Source organism: Zea mays, chromosome 9 (genome assembly GCF_902167145.1).
Source record: "Zea mays cultivar B73 chromosome 9, Zm-B73-REFERENCE-NAM-5.0, whole genome shotgun sequence".
Taxonomy (NCBI): Eukaryota; Viridiplantae; Streptophyta; class Magnoliopsida; order Poales; family Poaceae; genus Zea; species Zea mays.
In genome coordinates, this window is record NC_050104.1 from 124,663,528 (window position 1) to 124,671,988 (window position 8,461).

Sequence of the window (8,461 nt, forward strand, 5' to 3'; positions counted from 1 at the left end):
CTAGGCAACCAACCCGTGCCAAATTACCTAGAAAGAAAACTCCTAATGCATCAAATGATCATGCCATTTCATTTAAAACTTTTGATGCATCTTATGTGCTTACTAGCAAATCCGGCAAAGTAGTTGCCAAATTTGTTGGGGGCAAACACAAGGGCTCCAAGACCTGTGTTTGGGTACCCAAAGTTCTTGTATCTAATGCCAAAGGACCCAAAACAGTTTGGGTACCTAAAGTCAAGAACTAAATTTGTTTTGTAGGTTTATGCATCCGGGGGCTCAAGTTGGATACTCGACAGCGGGTGCACAAACCACATGACCGGGGAGAAAAGGATGTTCTCCTCATATGAGAAAAACAAAGATCCCCAACGAGCTATCACATTCGGGGATGGAAATCAAGGTTTGGTCAAAGGTTTGGGTAAAATTGCTATTTCACCTGACCATTCCATTTCAAATGTTTTTCTTGTTGATTCATTAGATTACAACTTGCTTTCTGTTTCCCAATTATGTCAAATGGGCTACAACTGTCTTTTTACTGATATAGGTGTCACTGTCTTTAGAAGAAGTGATGATTCAATAGCATTTAAGGGTGTGTTAGAGGGTCAGCTATACTTAGTAGATTTTGATAGAGCTGAGCTCGACACATGTTTAATTGCTAAGACTAACATGGGTTGGCTCTGGCACCGCCGACTAGCCCATGTTGGGATGAAGAATCTTCATAAGCTTCTAAAGGGAGAGCACATTTTAGGACTAACCAATGTTCATTTTGAGAAAGACAGGATTTGTAGCGCATGCCAAGCAGGGAAGCAAGTTGGCACTCATCATCCACACAAGAACATAATGACGACTGACAGGCCACTGGAGCTCCTACACATGGATCTATTCGGCCCGATCGCTTACATAAGCATCGGCGGGAGTAAGTACTGTCTAGTTATTGTGGATGATTATTCTCGCTTCACTTGGGTATTCTTTTTACAGGAAAAATCTCAAACCCAAGAGACTTTAAAAGGATTCTTGAGACGGGCTCAAAATGAGTTCGGCTTAAGGATCAAGAAAATAAGAAGCGACAATGGGACGGAGTTCAAGAACTCTCAAATTGAAAGCTTCCTTGAGGAGGAGGGCATCAAGCATGAGTTCTCTTCTCCCTACACGCCACAACAAAATGGTGTAGTGGAGAGGAAGAATCGAACTCTATTGGACATGGCAAGAACCATGCTTGATGAGTACAAGACACCGGACCGGTTTTGGGCCGAAGCGGTCAACACCGCCTGCTACGCCATCAACCGGTTATATCTTCACCGAATCCTCAAGAAGACATCATATGAACTCCTAACCGGTAAAAAGCCCAACATTTCATATTTTAGAGTTTTTGGTAGCAAATGCTTCATTCTTATTAAAAGAGGTAGAAAATCTAAATTTGCTCCTAAAACTGTAGAAGGCTTTTTACTTGGTTATGACTCAAACACAAGGGCATATAGAGTTTTTAACAAGTCCACTGGACTAGTTGAAGTCTCATGTGACGTTGTGTTTGATGAAACTAACGGCTCTCAAGTAGAGCAAGTTGATCTTGATGAGATAGGTGAAGAACAGGCTCCATGCATAACGCTAAGGAACATGTCCATTGGGGATGTGTGTCCTAAGGAATCTGAAGAGCCTCCACATGCACAAGATCAACCATCCTCCTCCATGCAAGCATCTCCACCAACTCAAAATGAGGATGAAGCTCAAGTTGATGAAGGACAAAATCAAGAAGATGAGCCACCTCAAGATGATGGCAATGATCAAGGGGGAGATGCAATTGACCAAGAAAAGGAGGATGAGGAAGAACCAAGACCGCCACACCCAAGAGTCCACCAAGCAATCCAACGAGATCACCCCGTCGACACCATCCTCGGCGACATTCATAAGGGGGTAACTACTCGATCTCGGGTTGCTCATTTTTGTGAACATTACTCTTTTGTCTCCTCTATTGAGCCACACAGGGTAGAGGAAGCACTTCAAGATTCGGATTGGGTGATGGCGATGCAAGAGGAGCTCAACAATTTCACAAGGAATGAGGTATGGCATTTAGTTCCACGTCCTAATCAAAATGTTGTAGGAACCAAGTGGGTCTTCCGCAACAAGCAAGATGAGCATGGTGTGGTGACAAGGAACAAAGCTCGACTCGTGGCCAAAGGGTATTCACAAGTCGAAGGTTTGGATTTTGGTGAAACCTATGCACCCGTAGCTAGGCTTGAGTCAATTCGCATATTATTGGCCTATGCTACTTACCATGGCTTTAAGCTCTATCAAATGGACGTGAAAAGTGCCTTCCTCAACGGACCAATCAAGGAAGAGGTCTATGTTGAGCAACCTCCCGGCTTTGAAGACAGTGAGTACCCTAATCATGTCTATAGGCTCTCTAAGGCGCTTTATGGGCTCAAGCAAGCCCCAAGAGCATGGTATGAATGCCTAAGAGATTTCCTTATTGCTAATGGCTTCAAAGTTGGCAAGGCCGATCCTACACTCTTTACTAAAACTCTTGAAAATGACTTGTTTGTATGCCAAATTTATGTTGATGATATTATATTTGGGTCTACTAACAAGTCTACATGTGAAGAGTTTAGTAGGATCATGACACAGAAATTCGAGATGTCGATGATGGGGGAGTTAAAGTATTTTCTAGGATTCCAAGTCAAGCAACTCCAAGAGGGCACCTTCATTAGCCAAACAAAGTACACTCAAGACATTCTTGCTAAGTTTGGGATGAAGGATGCCAAACCCATCAAGACACCCATGGGAACTAATGGGCATCTCGACCTCGACACGGGAGGTAAGTCCGTGGATCAAAAGGTATACCGGTCGATGATTGGTTCATTGCTTTATTTATGTGCATCTCGACCAGACATTATGCTTTCCGTTTGCATGTGTGCAAGATTTCAAGCCGACCCTAAGGAATCACACCTTACGGCCGTAAAACGAATCTTGAGATATTTGGCTTATACTCCTAAGTTTGGGCTTTGGTACCCTCGGGGCTCCACATTTGATTTAATTGGTTATTCGGATGCCGATTGGGCGGGGTGCAAAATTAATAGGAAGAGCACATCAGGGACTTGCCAGTTCTTGGGAAGGTCCTTGGTGTCTTGGGCTTCAAAGAAGCAAAATTCGGTCGCTCTTTCCACCGCCGAAGCCGAGTACATTGCCGCAGGACATTGTTGCGCGCAATTGCTTTGGATGAGGCAAACCCTGCGGGACTACGGTTACAAATTAACCAAAGTCCCTTTACTATGTGATAATGAGAGTGCAATCAAAATGGCCGACAATCCCGTCGAGCATAGCCGCACTAAGCACATAGCCATTCGGTATCATTTTCTTAGGGATCACCAACAAAAGGGGGATATCGAGATTTCTTACATTAATACTAAAGATCAATTAGCCGATATCTTTACCAAGCCACTTGATGAACAATCTTTTACCAGACTTAGGCATGAGCTCAATATTCTTGATTCTAGAAATTTCTTTTGCTAAGCTTGCACACATAGCTCATTTGAATACCTTTGATCATATCTCTTTTATATGCTATGACTAATGTGTTTTCAAGTCTATTTCAAACCAAGTCATAGGTATATTGAAAGGGAATTGGAGTCTTCGGCGAAGACAAAGGCTTCCACTCCGTAACTCATACTTCGCCACCACTCCGAGCAACTCTCTCTTCTTTGGGGGAGAAATGAGCATCAAGGAAAAGGACTTCGTCCTTGGGGGAAAGAGTAAAAGCTCAAACGCAAAAGGACTTCGTCTTTGGTATAATCTTAACTCACTTATTTATGACCAAAGGGGAAGAGTGCACTTTGAGGGCTCTAATGATTCCGTTTTTGGCGATTCATGCCAAAAAGGGGGAGAAGTGAGCCCAAAGCAAAAGGACCGCACCACCACCACCAAATTCAAAAACTTAGTGCTTTCCAAAAGTCTTTATCATCTGGTATCCTATTATGTTCAAAAGGGGGAGAAAGTAGTATTTCAAAAATGGTATATCAAAACCCTCTTGAACACCAAGAGGTGGATCTCTTTTAGGGGGAGTTTTGTTTAGTCAAAGGAAAAGCATTTGAAACAGGGGGAGGAAATTTCAAATCTTGAAAATGCTTTTGCAAACTCTTATTTATTTACCTTGACTATTTGCAAAAGATCTATGAAATGGATTTACAAAAAGGTTTTGCAAAAACAAAACAAGTGGTGCAAACGTGGTCCAAAATGTTAAATAAGAAAGAAACATTCCATGCATATCTTGTAAGTAGTTATATTGGCTAAATTCCAAGCAACCTTTGCACTTATTTTATGCAAACTAGTTCAATTATGCACTTCTATATTTGCTTTGGTTTGTGTTGGCATCAATCACCAAAAAGGGGGAGATTGAAAGGGAATTAGGCTTACACCTTGTTCCTATATAATTTTGGTGGTTGAATTGCCCAACACAAATCTTTGGACTAACTAGTTTGTTCTAGTGTATAAGTTATACAGGTGTCAAAGGTTCACAACATAGCCAATAAAATGACCAAGTGTTGGGTTCAACAAAAGGGCAAAGAGCCAACCGTAGGCCCTCTGGTCTGGGCGCACCGGACTGTCCGGTGTGCCACCGGACAGTGTCCGGTGCACCACCGGACAGTGTCCGGTGCACCAGGGGACTCCAGCTCGAACTCGCCACCTTCGGGAATTTCCAGGGGTTCTCGCGCTATAATTCACCGGACTGTCCGGTGTACACCGGACAGTGTCCGGTGCGCCATGGAGAAGCGGCCTCAGGAACTCTTCAGCTTCGGGAAAAGCCAACGGCTCGTCCGCTATAATTCACCGGACATGTCCGGTGTGCACCGGACTGTCCGGTGTGACTCCAGCGCAACGGCTACCCCGCGCCAACGGCTACCTGCAGAGGCATTAAATGCGCCGCAGCGCGCGCAGACGTCAGGTTTGCCCATACTGGCGCACCGGACAATGAACAGGAGCTGTCCGGTGCGCCACCGGACATCAAGGGTGGCCCACAAGTCAGAACTCCAACGGTCAGATTCCAACGGCACTGATGACGTGGCAGGGGCACCGGACATGTCCGGTGTGCACCGGACTGTCCGGTGCGCCATCAAGCAGACTGGCTCCCCAACGGCCACATTTGGTGGTTGGGGCTATAAATACCCCAACCACCCCACATTCATATCCATCCAAGTTTTCCACTTCACAACCACTTACAAGAGCTAGGCATTCAATTCTAGACACATTCAAAGAGATCAAATCCTCTCCAATTACACACAAAACCCTAGTGACTAGAGAGAGTGATTTGCCGTGTTCTTTTGAGCTCTTGCGCATTGGATCGCATTCTTTCTTTCTCTTTCGCTCTTGTGATCAACACTCAATTGTAACCGAGGCAAGAGGCACCGATTGTGTGGTGGCCCTTGCGGGGAAGTTTTATTCCCGGTTGATTGAGAAGAAGGAAAGCTCACTCGGTCCGAGGGACCGTTTGAGAGAGGGAAGGGTTGAAAGAGACCCGGCCTTTGTGGCCTCCTCAACGGGGAGTAGGTTTGCAAGAACCGAACCTCGGTAAAACAAATCCTCGTGTCACTCTCCTTATTTGCTTGCGATTTGTTTTGCGCCCTCTCTCGCGGACTCATTTATTATTACTAACGCTAACCCCAGCTTGTAGTTGTGATTATTTTTGTAAATTTCAGTTTCGCCCTATTCACCCCCCCTCTAGGCGACTATCAGAAGCAGCGACGACGGCCACCCTCCCCGCTGCCTTCTCACCAGTAAGCTCTCGTCGATGCTTTCAAACTTCATGGTGGTCCATCCGGCGGCGCTGCTTGGAGGCGGGGACATTGAGGCGCGCGAGCAGCGCCTTCCGGGAGGCGCCGACCTTGGCCTCGAACTTGGGGAGCGTGTAGCGGTGGGGAGAGAGCCACACGGGCTTGAGCGCGGGGCAGGGGCCGCGTGGGCAGATGCCCAGCTGCTGGTGCCGGGTGGGGAATGTTGGGGTGGGATCGTCCGGGTGGAGCGCGACGAAGGAGCGTGAGAGGTTACCGAGCGTGGTCCGCTTGGGCGGCGGCGAGAGCGGTGGCACGATCTTGCAGATGCCGAATGGCGCTGCGGCAGGCTCGATCTTGAGGAGGTAGGCGATGGGGTCGGCGAACTCAGCCACGGTGGGGCGGAACTCAGGCGCCAGAGGGAGAAACTTGAGCCACGGGGGTACCGGCTCCCCTTGCGAGGACGCCATGGCGGCCGATGATCCTTGGCCGCGCGGGGATCGATCTCGCGGGTGGCTCTAATCGCGCATTTGGTCGGAGCAGAGCGGAACAGAGCGAAGCAGAGGAGGGCTTTGGCCTTTGGAATTGGGAGGGGAACGAGAGTGGAGTGGAGTGGAGACTGGAGAACAGGAGGGCGAAGGGGAGCGTGCCCGCTTTACAGAAACCGCTGCTTCAGTTGCATCCATAATCATTCGCTTTTTGTATAAATATTTTTTCATTTGTCCTCATTCATTTGTGTGCCTATATTCATGTGTTTGAGTCCCTCGGAGAATTATTACTTCATGAATTAATTGTACACTTTAGGATCATGTATGTCAGCTCCTTAGTTCAGTTTTGTTACATGTAGATCCCTACAACACCGATTAGAGTTGGGGAAGGCGAACCTCCTCCTTCTTGGGATCCGGTACCAACTCCAAAAGGTACTGAATTCTGTCTATGTATACATAGTTTGCTTTATATTCAGCTTATATCTGACGACAAGTCTATATTATTTAGTTCTACAATGAGTATCTCATTGTGGGATCATATTAGAAAGAGGAGGGAAGAAGAAGATGATGACATGATGATATTTATTTTCCCCGCCTTATATCTGATGGGTTCTACTAGAGGTGGGGGACAAAAGAAGAAACCAGGGGCGGACCGACGTTGAGCTGAGTGGGGGCACAGGCCCCCACTCAATTTTCTTGGTGTAGTGGATTTTTTACTTTATTTACTGTAGTTACAAATGTTTATTTATTAACAACACTTTATTTAGGCCCCCACTCACATTTGGGCCCCCACTCAATATTTGGGCTGGGTCCGCCACTGGAAGAAACGTCATACCTCAGATGAGATAGGCGAGGTTAAGGTTCGTCGACTCCTCGAGGGACATGTCAAGAACTGTCAAGTTACATTTCGGATGGAACCACACATCTTCAGAGAGCTTGCAAATTATCTTAGAAGGAGAAGGATCATTGTTGATACAAGGATCACGGTCGAGGAGAAGTTGGGGTTCTTCTTATACATGCTAAGTCGCAACGCCTCGTATCAGGATCTCCAAGTGTATTTTGGGCACAGTAATGACACCTTCCATCATCACATCAACCACTTCTTCAATAAGGTCATTCCTGTCTTATCTGGTCGCTTCATTCAGCCTCCTAATCCTAATCAAGTGCATCAAAAATCCAAGATAATCCTAGATTCTATCCATTCTTCAAGAATTGTCTTGGTGCCATTGATGGAACTCACATTCCTATTTCCATATCTCCCGAGAAACATTCTCCTTTTCAAAATCGGAAAGGAACACTAAGCATAAATGTGATGGTGGCATGTGATTTCGATCTCAATATCACTTTTGTTTCTAGTGGATGGGAGGTATCAGCCACAGATTCTAAGTGCTAAGATCAGTTATGAGCAAGGGTTTCCAGGTACCTCCAGGAAAATTCTATCTAGTTGATGGAGGGTATGCAAATACTCCATCTTTTCTTGCTCCATACCGAGGAGCTCGGTACCACTTGAAGGAATTTGGGGCTGGACATCGAAGACCACAGAACCCGAAGGAGCTCTTCAACCATCGCCACACACTTCTGAGGAACCATGTGGAAAGGGCTTTGGGGGTGCTTAAAAAGTGCTTCCCCATTCTCAAAGTTGCCACGTTCCACACACTGGAAAACCAAGTAAAGATACCTATAGTTGTTGCCATCTTCCACAATCTAATCCGATCACTTCATGGTGATGAGGATTGGTTAGATCATCAGCCGGATAATATTGATCCATCAAACTTTGTTGCTCTACCAAGTGGTGATCAAATGAGTGACCCAGGCACTACACAAGGCAATGCTTTAAGAGATACCATCGCCCAAGAAATGTGGGCTCAATACCAACAACATCTAAATTAGTATTTTCGTGGTTGAATAAGTTGTAATAATTTAATTAGTAGTATTGTAACATGTAAAACAACACTTTAAGTTAGTAGTATTGTAAAATGTAATAAGTTTTTTCTTTAAAAAGCTATGGTTGGAAAAGGCTCCCCAAGGTTCAACATAGGTGGTTCCCCAAAGTTGCGTAGGTTCATTCCTACAACAAGTGCTACTAAAAAGAAGACTTCTCCTAAATGCAGTGGGGCAAAAAAAGTGGAAGTTCTCCAAGAGGTATTGTGTTCAATGTTTCTTCATGCTTTCTTGTAAGTTTTGTATTACTGATGTGTGACCATTGTTTATGTAGTAGTG